The 11783-nt window shown below is 39.7% G+C and overlaps 1 non-coding gene across 1 annotated transcript; it reads right to left on the reverse strand.

Annotated features, from left to right (window-relative positions):
* Window positions 1-294: 294 nt before the first annotated feature.
* On the reverse strand, window positions 295-401 carry LOC141676342 (small nucleolar RNA R71). Its single transcript, XR_012556938.1, has one exon. It is a non-coding gene; the product is annotated as a small nucleolar RNA R71 (small nucleolar RNA).
* Window positions 402-11783: the final 11382 nt, after the last annotated feature.

An 11783-nucleotide genomic window follows, 5' to 3' on the forward strand; every position in this document is an offset into this window, starting at 1 on the left:
GCTAACACTTTTGAAATCAAGGCTAGCACGATTCAGATGATACAGAATTCAGTTAAGTTTGGGGGTTCTCCTATAGAAGATCCCAATATGCACATAAGAGATTTTATCGAGATCTGCGACACCTTCAAGTTCAATGGAGTGTCCGAAGATGCTATAAAGCTAAGGCTCTTCCCATTCTCTCTGAGGGATAAAGCTAAGAGCTGGTTACATTCTCTACCACCGGGTTCTATCACTAAATGGGAGGATTTGACTTAGAAGTTCCTTATTAAGTTCTTTCATATGGCAAAGACTGCTGTAATCAGGAATGCTCTTACTTAATTTGCGCAGCAGTCTAGAGAGTCTTTGTGTGAGGCTTGGGAGCGATATAAGGAGATGCTGAGGAAGTATCCTCACCATGGGATGCCTGACTGGATGATCATTAACTGCTTCTATAATGGGTTGGGTGCTACTTCTAGACCCATGCTTGATGCAGCATCAGGAGGAGCCTTGTGCGCTAAAAGCTACGTTGAAGCTTACGAATTGATTGAATTGATGGCTGCTAATGAATACCAGAATCCTTCTCAGAGACTACCTAAGGGCAAGGTAGCAGGAATTCTGGATGTGGATGCGGCTATTGCTATAGATGCGCAGCTTAAAGCTTTGATGATGAAGGTGGATTCTTTGGCTAGTTATGGAGTTAATCAGATCACTAGTGTCTGTGATCTTTGTGCTAGGGCGTATGAGACGAAGCAGTGTGCTATTTCTAGAAAATCAGCTCAGTTCGTGAGCAACTTTCAGAGATTGCAACAGCCTGTTCCAGCCACCTATCATCCCAACAACCGCAATCATCCTAACATCAGTTGGAGCAATTCTCAGAATGCAGTTCAACGGCCTTATCAGCAGTATCCAGTGAAGCGGTACAACCCTCCTGGTTTTCATCAACCGCAATATGCACCAAGACAACAACTCCAGCTGCAACAGTCTAACGAAAAATCTGAATTGAAGGAGTTGAGGCTCATGTGGAAAAGCCAAGCGGTTTCTATCAAGACCTTGGAAAATCAAATTGGACAAATTGCCAATGCCTTGTTAAATCGTCAACCTGGTACACTTCCTAGTGACACTGAAGTACCAGAAAAGAGGGAAGTAAAGGAGCAGGTTAAGGCAATCACATTGAGGTCTGGGAAGGTTGAAAATCACGAATAATCTCAAGTTTCGGATGAAGAAGTTGTGGCTGAAGAAGAAGTGCAGAAGGAAGCTGAAGTGGAACCTAGGAAGACTACTATGGAACACACTCCTCCTGAGGGTAATATAGGGGAGAAGCAGATCTATCCTCCACCTCCCTTTCCTAAAAGGTTGTAGAAGAAAAAGCTAGATAAGAAGTTTAAGAAGTTTTTGGAGGTGTTCAAGAAACTTTATATCAATATACCTTTCGCTGAAGCCCTTGAATAGATGCCTAGTTATGTGAAGTTTATGAAAGGTATTCTCTCTCGGAAAGTGAAGCTTGATGACTTAGAGACCGTTGCTCTTACGGAGGAATGCAGTGCTGTGCTGCAACAGAAGTTGCCTCCAAAGCTTAAAGATCCTGGAAGCTTCACTATTCCTTGTACTATCAGAAACTTGTCATTCAACAAGTGTTTATGTGATTTGGGAGCTAGCATCAAGTTGATGCCGTTGTCTGTCTTCAAGAAGTTGGATTTACCTGATCCAAAGCCTACTTATATGTCCTTGTAGTTGGCTGATCGTTCTATTACATATCCTCGAGGCATTGTGGAGGATGTATTGGTAAAGGTGGATAAACTCATTTTCCCTGCTGATTTTGTAATTCTTGGAGGAGGATAAGAAGATTTCCATAATCTTGGGAAGACCATTCTTAGCTACTGGCCGAACCTTGATTGATGTGCAGAAGGGTGAGCTTACCATGAGAGTGTTGGATCAGGATGTAACTTTCAATGTGTTCAATGCCATCAAATTCCCTACTGAAAATGAGGAGTGCTTAAAAGCGGAGTTGGTTGATTCTGTGGTTACTTCAGAACTTGATCAATTGCTAAGGTCTGACGCCTTAGAAAAGGCCTTGTTGGGGAATTAAGATGACGAAGGTGATGAGCAATTGCAATTTTTAAATACTTCTCCTTGGAAGCGAAGGATGGATATGCCATTTTAATCTCTTGGAATGGAGGAGCTGAACAAATCTCCAAAGCACCTCAAGCCTTCTATTGAGGAAGCTCCTACACTCGAGCTTAAACCATTTCCTGAACACTTAAGGTATGCGTTTTTAGGTGATGCATCTACTTTGCCTGTTATTATTGCATCTGACCTTTTAAGTAGTGATGAGGAAAAGCTCTTGAGAATTCTGAGAGAGTTTAAATCGGTAATTGGATGGACTATAGCAGATATTAATGGAATCATCCCTTCTTATTGAATGCATAAAATTCTGCTTGAGGAAGGTAGCAAGCCTACTGTTATGTAACGTAGAAGGCTTAATCCGATCATGAAAGAAGTTGTGAAGAAGGAAATTCTCAAGTGACATGATGCAGGGATCATCTATCCCATTTCTAACAGTTCTTGGGTGAGTCTAGTTCAGTGTGTGCCGAAGAAAGTAGGTATCACCGTTGTTGCTAATGAGAAGAATAAGCTCATTCCCACTCGAACAGTCACGGGGTGGAGAGTTTGCATGGACTACAGGAAGCTGAACAAGGCCATGGGAAATGATCACTTCCCTCTGCCTTTTATTGATCAGATGCTTGACAGATTGGCTGGGCACGAGTACTACTATCTTCCGGATGGCTATTCGGGCTATAATCAGATTTGCATTGCTCCAGAAGATCAGGAAAAGACTACTTTCACTTAACCATTTGGTACTTTCACCTTTAGAAGAATTTCTTTTGGGTTTTGTGGAGCACTTACCACATTTCAGAGATGCATGATGACTATCTTCTCTGACATGATTGGTCAGAATATGGATGATTTCTCTATATTTGGTGATTCTTTTGATGAGTTCTTGCAAAATCTTGGCGCAGTTCTTAAAAGGTGTGTTGAGATCAATCCGGTTCTCAACTGGGAAAAATGTCACTTTATGGTGTGTCGGGGCATTATTCTTGGGCACAAGGTCTCTAGTAAGGGTCTTGAGGTGGACAAAGCCAAGGTGAGGGTCATTGAAAATCTTTCTCCACCAATTTCTGTTAAGGGAGTTCGTAATTTTCTTGGTCACGCGGGGTTCTACAGGTGGTTCGTCAAGGAATTTTTTAAAAAAATTTAAACCCTTGTGCAATCTTCTAGAAAAGAATGTCCGGTTCAAGTTTTATGTCGAGTGCTTAGCTGCTTTTGAGTTATTGAAGAAGAGTTTGATCACGGCACATGTTATAACTGCACTGGATTGGAATGACCCTTTTGAGATGATGTGCGATGCAAGTGTCTATGCAGTTGGAGCAGTTTTTGGACAGAGAAAGAACAACATATTTCATGTGGTCTACTATTCTAGTAAGACCCTCAATGGTGCTCAACTGAATTACACTACTACTGAGAAAGAACTCTTGGTCATTGTCTACGGTTTTGGGAAGTTTCGATCTTATTTGCTTGGGAAGAAGGTGGCAGTTTTCACTGATCACGCTGCGATTCGATACCTCGTCTAGAAGAAAGACTCGAAGCCTAGATTGATTAGATGGGTTCTTTTGCTTCAGGAATTTAAATTCTAAATCAAGGACAGAAAAGGTACCGAGAATCAAGTCATTGATCATCTCTCTCGTTTAGAAGATCCAAATGCAACTTCACAAGATAAGATATTGATAAATGAGTCTTTTCCCGATGAGCAGCTATTTGGGGTACAAGAGGAAGAGCCGTGGTTAGCAGACATTGTGAACTACCTTGTGAGTAATATCATGCCTCCAGACTTATCTTGTGCTCAAATGAAGAAGTTTCTTTATGAGGTGAAGTGGTACATGTGGGATAAATCATATCTGTTTAGGCAAGGAGCTGACCAAATCATCAGGAGATGTATTCTGTACAGCGAAACGGGGAGGATCTTGCGAGATTGTCATTCGACTGTTTATGGAGGCCATTATGGTAGAAAGAAGACCGCAACTCGTATCCTTCAAGCGGGATTCTTCTGGCTTACACTGTTTAAGGATGCGCATCACTTTATTTTGAAGTGTGATCGATGCCAGATTGTGGGTAATATGTCTAAGAGGGATGAGATGCCTCTTAATGTGCTTCTCGAGGTTGAAGTCTTTGATGTTTGGGGAATCGACTTCATGGGGCTGTTTGTCTCATCTTACAATAATCAGTATATCTTGTGGGCGGTCGAATATGTGTTGAATTGGGTTGAAGTTAAAGCTTTGCCGATAAATGATGCGAAGGTAGTGCTTAATATTCTTCATAAGCAGATATTCACATGATTTGGGATTCTGAGAGTCATAATCAGTGATGAGGGATCGCATTTCTGCAATCATAAGTTCACTGCTATGATGCAAAGATATAATGTGAATCATCGCATTGCTACAGCCTACCATCCTCAAACAAATGGTCAACCTGAAGTGTCTAATAGAGAGATCAAGCGCATTTTAGAAAAATTTGTATGTCCATCAATGAAAAATTGGTCTTTGAAGTTGGATGAAGCTGTTTGGGCCTATAGAACAACTTACAAAACTCCGCTAGGGATGTCGTCATTTCAGTTGGTTTATGGTGAGGGGTATCATTCGTCAGTGGAGCTCAAACATAAAGCGTATTGGTCTTTGAAGAAGTTGAACCTTGATTTGGATGCAACTGGTAAGAAGAGGATGCTTCAATTGAATGAACTCGATGAGTTTCGGCTTCAAGCGTATGAAAATAATAAAATGTACAAGGAGAAAGTCAAGAGGTGGGACGATAGGGGTCTGGTGCTCAAATCATTTATGTCGGGGCAGCAAGTTCTTTTGTTCAACTCTCGTCTCCATCTTTTTCCTAGAAAATTGAAGTCAAGGTGGTCAGGGCCGTTCATAATCAAAATATTGTTTCCGCATGGAGCTGTGGAGATTTTTGAGAATGATATAAGCCAAACGTTCAAGGTGAATGGTCAGAGGTTGAAGCATTACTATGGGGATACGGTAAACCACAAGGTGGTTAGTGCCGTTTATTGTCTAATTGATCTCGAGATTCTACGTCAAGCTAATGATGTAAACCAAGCGCTTCTTGGGAGGCAACCTAAGTTTGTTGTACATTAGTAGATAGAGGAAGAAGGAAAAAAGGAGAAAAACACAAAAAAATCAGAAAAACACAAAAATTCAGTGCCAACTACAGCGCGCTGAGGAGCATGGCGGCCGCGCTGAAAAGTCAGTAGCACGGCGCACCCGCGCTGGCATGCGGGGCAGCCGCGCTGGGTCACTGAAGTAGAAAAAAAATAAAAAGCAGAAAATAGCAGAAAATCGGGGACTTCAATACAAATTCAATTTGTACCCGATTTTTACTCTTCCACATCCCAAATTTCCCTCTCCAAATCAAACCCATTATTCCCATTATTAATTCCCACTCCTTTTCCATAACTAATTCTCTCCCAATCTTCTATATATATACATACACTTATATACAACTCCTCCATCACTTCTCCAACTCTCAAACACAGAAATCTCTCTTACAAACTTCTATTCTCTCAAGCTTATTCAATCTCAATGGCACTAAAAAGATAGCGAACCCAAGTTAGCAGTAGCACCACTATTTTTTCGAGTGCAAGTGGTGTGAGGCCTAGGTTTTCAACTTCCGAGGTTGAGGCGGAGTATGTGAGGCTGCTTTCGAAGCCTATAGGAAAGGAGCGAGGTTTTCTGCCATCGGGGAAAGATGGTAAGTTATTGGAGATGATCTTGGAGATGGGCTGGGTGCTTTTTATGAGACACCCGCTGCTGTGGCCATGAGTGTGGTGCGTGAGTTCTACGCGAATGCTAAGGCGGTGAAGAACGGTTTCACGGTGGTGAGGGGGTTGACTGTGGACTATAGTGTTGAGGCTATCCGTAGGGCGATTGAGCAGCCCGAGAGGAGGCCAGAACAGGAGAATTAGAATGAGAAGACTCCGAAGGAGTTTGACTTGGATTTGATTGTTGCTACCCTGTGTGTTCCCGAGACTCATTGGAAGTTCAAGAAGGGAACGAACGAGTATACCACTTTTCCTTCCTTATGCATGAACAGGTTTGCAAGTGCATGGACTTCTTTTATTTTTGCAAACATCATGCCATCTTCTCACGTGTATGATGTTACTGTGGAGCGTGCACATTTATTGTGGGGTATTCTTCAGGGAGACTATGTGGATCTTGGGATGGTGATTCATCAGGGTATTTTGAGGTTTTTACGAGGGAGTACTACAGTTTCTATACCCTATGCGTCCATTGTGACGAAGTTGTGTGTGGCGGTTGGCGTTCATTGCCCCGCACATGAGCAGCTGCAGCTTTTCAGTGCCCCGATTGATAGTTTTATGTTGTTGAGTATGCAGGAGTGGTATGGTGGGAAGCCCGATCCTAAGGGGCTTGGTTATTCTTATGACCATCTGCCAGGGGTAGGCCAATTGATCAGATGTATGTTGGTGGTCCTTTGCATGCCCGTCGAGCAGCTTGGAGAGCACAGTTAGGTGAGGAAGCCGGTCCTTCGGGATCGCAGCAGCAGCAGTAGGAGGAAGCACAGGGTAGTGCTTGTTGAGGAGGATGGATGTGATGCATAACATCCATAGTCGCTTTGCACAGGACCTTACCCAGGCGTTGGGGACTGCATTCAGAGCCATAGGAGTTGACATCCAGTGGCCAGTATTCGGTGAGGATTCTGTATATCCGCCTCCAGACAATCCTGACACACCACCACTTGAGGGTGATGACCTTGATTCTGATTAGGTATGCCTGATGCCTTGCTATTTCCTTCACTGAGGACAGTGAATATTTTAAGTTTGGGGGTAGTAGTTAAGGATCATATGTTATGTGTGAGTCGCATATAGTTGCATAGTCATGCTAGTTTAGTTCATATAGTTGCATATTTGCCATGTAGTAGTTTTTTTTGTAGTTTTTTTTATTTTTGTATGATAGTTTGTTCATATAGTTTATTTGTATTATAACATGATCCCTTAGAAGATTTTTCCGATTGATTTATGATATTGATGTTAGTGTAGTGATGTCGTGTTTAGTGATGTTAAGTCTTATCGAGTTGACTTGCATGCTAGGGACAATTGTATTTTACTAAGTCTTATAGGTTGCTTGAGTGTTAGATCTTGGTCATGGTTTATTTATTTGTTGAGGTTTAATCACTTGTTTATATTTAGAATTTAGGATATTCTCTTAATGATAAAATAACATGGATATTTAAAAATTGGAGAAAATTGGATTTTATTGCTAGTTGTTGTGGCTAGGTGTCAAATGGCTAGTAGTCGGCTCATATTTATATGAGTAGTCTAGGGTCGAACGAGATGGAGCGAAACGTACTCGTTCAGAAATTGTTGAAAAGAAAAAAAAAGAAAAAAATGAAAGAAAAAAAAAGAAAAAAATAGATGTGTTTATACATAATTGATCACGAGTGGGCTCTTTAGTACTCAAGTTATTAAGTTCATAGAGGACTTTGTGCCTAGTGACCTAAGGCTTTTATAGTCTGGGATCCACTAACCTAGCGCTCGCTACATGGGTATTATTGTATAAGTCTTTTGTGGACCTCACTCATTGCACGATCAAATAAGCATATTTGTGTTGTTTATGTGTTGTGAATAAAAGCATGAATCCATATAATTACTTCGATCTAAAAGTTGAAGTGTTATAAGTCATTTTGAGTCTAACTTTTTATTCTATTTATAACCTTGTGATTGCCTTGACAAGTATTGAGTCATGATTATTGATCTAGTTGCTATAGTATATCTGTAAGCATTTGCACACACGGACGTTCTGGCTTGTCAGTTGATTAATGGGATTTGATTGATCTTTGTGCGAATAACTGCATTTGTTGAGATGTTGCATATTGATTGGTTTAGTTATTCTATGGGGATCATTGCATTCATATAGTTTGCATTCATGCATTTTTATTTCTTGTTCTTTGAGTCTGTTTATGCTTGAGGACAAGCATCGATTCGGGTTTGGGGGTATGTTGAGTGGCATTTATGTCACTTTATAACGCTTCGTAAAGCTTTGAATTGGTGTTTTGTACTCAAGTTGTTGGTGTTTTTAACGTGTTATATAGTATTTTTACATTTCAGGCTTATATCAGGAATTCAGGGGATTTAGCATTATTTTGATGCTAATATGGTGTTAGGATGGTGTCTAGAATAAAATATTGTGAAAAGACCAACTCAACCGGCATGAAAAGAAAAATTCGGGATTTTCTCCAGATAGTCAGCGCGCCCGCGCTGTAGTAGCGCACGGCCGCACAGGGATTACAGAAGTGCAGCGCGCCCGTACTGTTGAAGCGCACGGCCGCGCCAGGTCGAGTTTAAAGAATCATGTTTCTACTCTGATTTTGATCCAGAAGACTTTTAATCTGCATGGGCTGCTATATAAACATAACTTATGATCGTTTTTCACAACAAGACGTATCAGTTCTTAAGGAGAAGGCGTAAGAAGACCGTAGAGCACAATTTCAACCGAGGCGAAGAGGATCTAGTTTATTCTTGTGATTCTTTGTTTTAAGTTGTAACTTTGGATGCTAGTTTTCTTGCTCGTGAACCTATACTCTTGTTTCGTACTTGGTTTATTATTTATTCAGTATAAAGACTATACTTGTTAACCATGCTTTCATCGAAACCCACGTTGATGATGAGTCTGATTATGGGCTAATCGTTATCGTGAGGTTCTAGCGGATTTACTTATGGATTTCTTTAGTTAATTTGTTTCGATACCTTAGTGTGTGGTGATTGTATGATAACCTAGTATCTTATGAGCGTCGCGAACTTATAAGATAGCGTGTTAATCTCTAATGAAGCAAAAGTGAATTTAGGGGTTTAGAACTTGCCATGCTAGCATAGGTTCTTGTGTTTGATATGCATGATTCGTAGGTAATTTTAACCATCTTACTTTCCCTATATAATCACGATAGATAACTTGTGCATTAAACCGTTATGTTGTCAAATTATATAGACATATAGGGTCTTAATATAATTCATGTCTATTCAGCTTCTATCTCTTTTGTGGATTTCTGGTAGTAGGGTATTCATACAATGAAAGTTGGCGTTTACTAGTTTTATTTTATCTGATTAGTATCATCACCATTGCATGCTAAGGTCAAGAACAAAGAGGCTATTGAATGAAGTATTTAATAAAGTTAGAATCCCATGTTTGTGTCATATAGTATTCAATCCTTTCTAATCTCTTAGTGAATATTCTTTAGTATAATCTCTTATTTAATTGTAGTTAACAACCTCAATTTGTTATTCGTCTTAGCATTGAATAATAACCACAACATTGTTGCATTACATTGATTAAAATTAACCTAAACAGTCTCTGTGGGAACGAACTAGAATTAATTATATATTATTTACAATCGCGTATACTTGCGTGAATATTAGCGCGTATTTTCGTCTTAACAGGTTTTTGGCGCGATGCCGGGGACTTGTGGTTAATTTTTACTTTATGTGTTCAGTGACTCGGATATTATTACTTACTTATTTCCTTATCCGATTTCAGGTACTCTAGCGAGCGTGTATGCATACGCGTTCTCGGTCTCGTAAGAGAACACTGGATAAAGCTGAGGAAGAAGCAGTAGTAGCTAAGCAAGTTTTTGAAGAAGTTCTTGTAGAGGAGAAAGTTGAAGAAGAAAGCTTAATTGAGAAAGAAGAAAAAGCTCTTGTTGTAATGGGGGAACCATAAGCAAATCCAAAGGCTTTGATGGACTATTTTCAACCAAAGATCAATGATATCCAGTCTATATTACTTGCGATCGTGTATACTTGCGTGAATATTAGCGCGCATTTTCATCCTAACATTTGTGCCTAGTGACCTAAGGCTTTTATAGTCTGGGATTCGCTAACCTAATGCTCGCTACATGGGTATTATTGTATAAGTCTTTTGTGGACCTCGCTCATTGCATGATCAAATAAGTATATATGTGTTTTGTTATGTGTAGCAATAAAAGTATGAGTCCTTCTATAACTCTGATAAAATTGAAGTGTTGTCAGTCATTTTAAGTTTATCATTTATTCTGTTTATAACCTTGTGATTGTCTTGACGAGAGGTGATTTATGATTATTGATCTAGTTTCAAGAGTATATATATTAAGCAATTTCACCCACGCACGTTTCTGGCTTGTGAGTTGATTTATGGGATTTAATTGAACTTTGTGCGAATAATTGCATTTTTTGAGATGTTGCTCATTGGTTGGTTAAGTTATTCTAAGGGGATCATTGCATTCATGTTAGTTGCAATCATATATTTTTATTTCTTATTTTTTGAGTCTGTTTATGCTTGAGGATAAACATCGATTCAAGTTTAGGGGTGTGATAAATGGCATTATATCCACTTAGAGCGCTTCGTAAAGGCTCGAATTGGTGTTTTGTACTCAAGTTATTTGTGTTTTTGATGTGTTTTTGTAGTATTTTGCATTACAGGGCATATTCGAAAGAAGGAACAGATTCTACATTGTTTCTATGCTAAAAGAGTGTTAGGATGGAGCCTCAGGAGTTAGCATGCAAGAAACCAGCACGGGAAGGTCAAGAAAGCAGAAAAATCAAGTTTTTCCAGAAGCTCAGGGCAGTCGCGCTGGTATTGGGAGCGGGCGCGCTCATTTGGCAGAATCTCAGGGCGGCCGCGCTGGTATGCGGGGCGGCAGCGCCAGGTCGCTTTTTCAGAATCCTGATTCTATTCTAATTCGAAGATTTTGAAGCCCAGTTCGCACCTGAAGCCTATAAATACCCTAAATATGATGTTTTTAATAACAAGGAAACCATGGAGAGCAATACGAAGACCTAGAGAGCACAAGGCGGCTACGAAGAAGAAGACTTTCGTATTCTTCAATATAGTTGATACTTTGGATGCTTATTTTCGATTTATCTTTGAACCCTGGTACTCTTTATTTTTTATTATCATGCTTTCATTGGAACCCATGGTGACGATGAGTTCGGTTATGAACTAATCATTGTCATGGGGTTCTAACGGATTTACTTATGGATTTATATAGTTAATTATTTCAATATCTTGATGTGTGGTGATCTATTGATATCCTAGTATTGGTTGTGCTTATTCGTCTTATGTGTGTAGCTAATATATAAGATAGTTTGTTAATCTCTATTGAAGCGACAATGAATATAGAGGTTTAGAAATTGCCATGCTAACATTGGTTCATGTATAATTGTTATGCATGATTCGTAGGTAATTTTAACCATCTTACTTGACCTATGTAATCACGATAGATAACTTGCGCATTAAACCTTTATGTTGTCAAATTCTATAGATATATAGGGTCTCAACATAATTTGTGTCTATTCAGCTTATATCTCTTTTGTGGATGTCTGGTAGTAGGGTATTCATGCAACAAAAGTTGGCGTTTACTAGTTTCGTGTTATCTGATTAGTTGCGGACGAGATGGTTTGAGGGCTCAACATTAATGTAGTGGAATAAAAAATAGGGTTTGTTATTATTTAATTCTAGGGTTTGTGAGCTTCGAGCTTTAATGGCTGTTTTATCCTGAACTGGTTATCCTCGCAAGATGCCTATGTATCTATGTATTGTAGAGAATCAAGCCATAAATATAGTTCCAAGTTCAGGTGTAGAGCTATTTATATAGAGGTGAGTCTAGGTTTAGACTTGGGTTAAGAGACTTTGTGGACAAGTCTCCAACTCTGATGGCAATTACGACTCCTGTAAGGTAGCAGATTCTAGATAATTCCT

Source organism: Apium graveolens, chromosome 7 (assembly GCF_009905375.1).
Source record: "Apium graveolens cultivar Ventura chromosome 7, ASM990537v1, whole genome shotgun sequence".
Lineage (NCBI taxonomy): Eukaryota > Viridiplantae > Streptophyta > Magnoliopsida > Apiales > Apiaceae > Apium > Apium graveolens.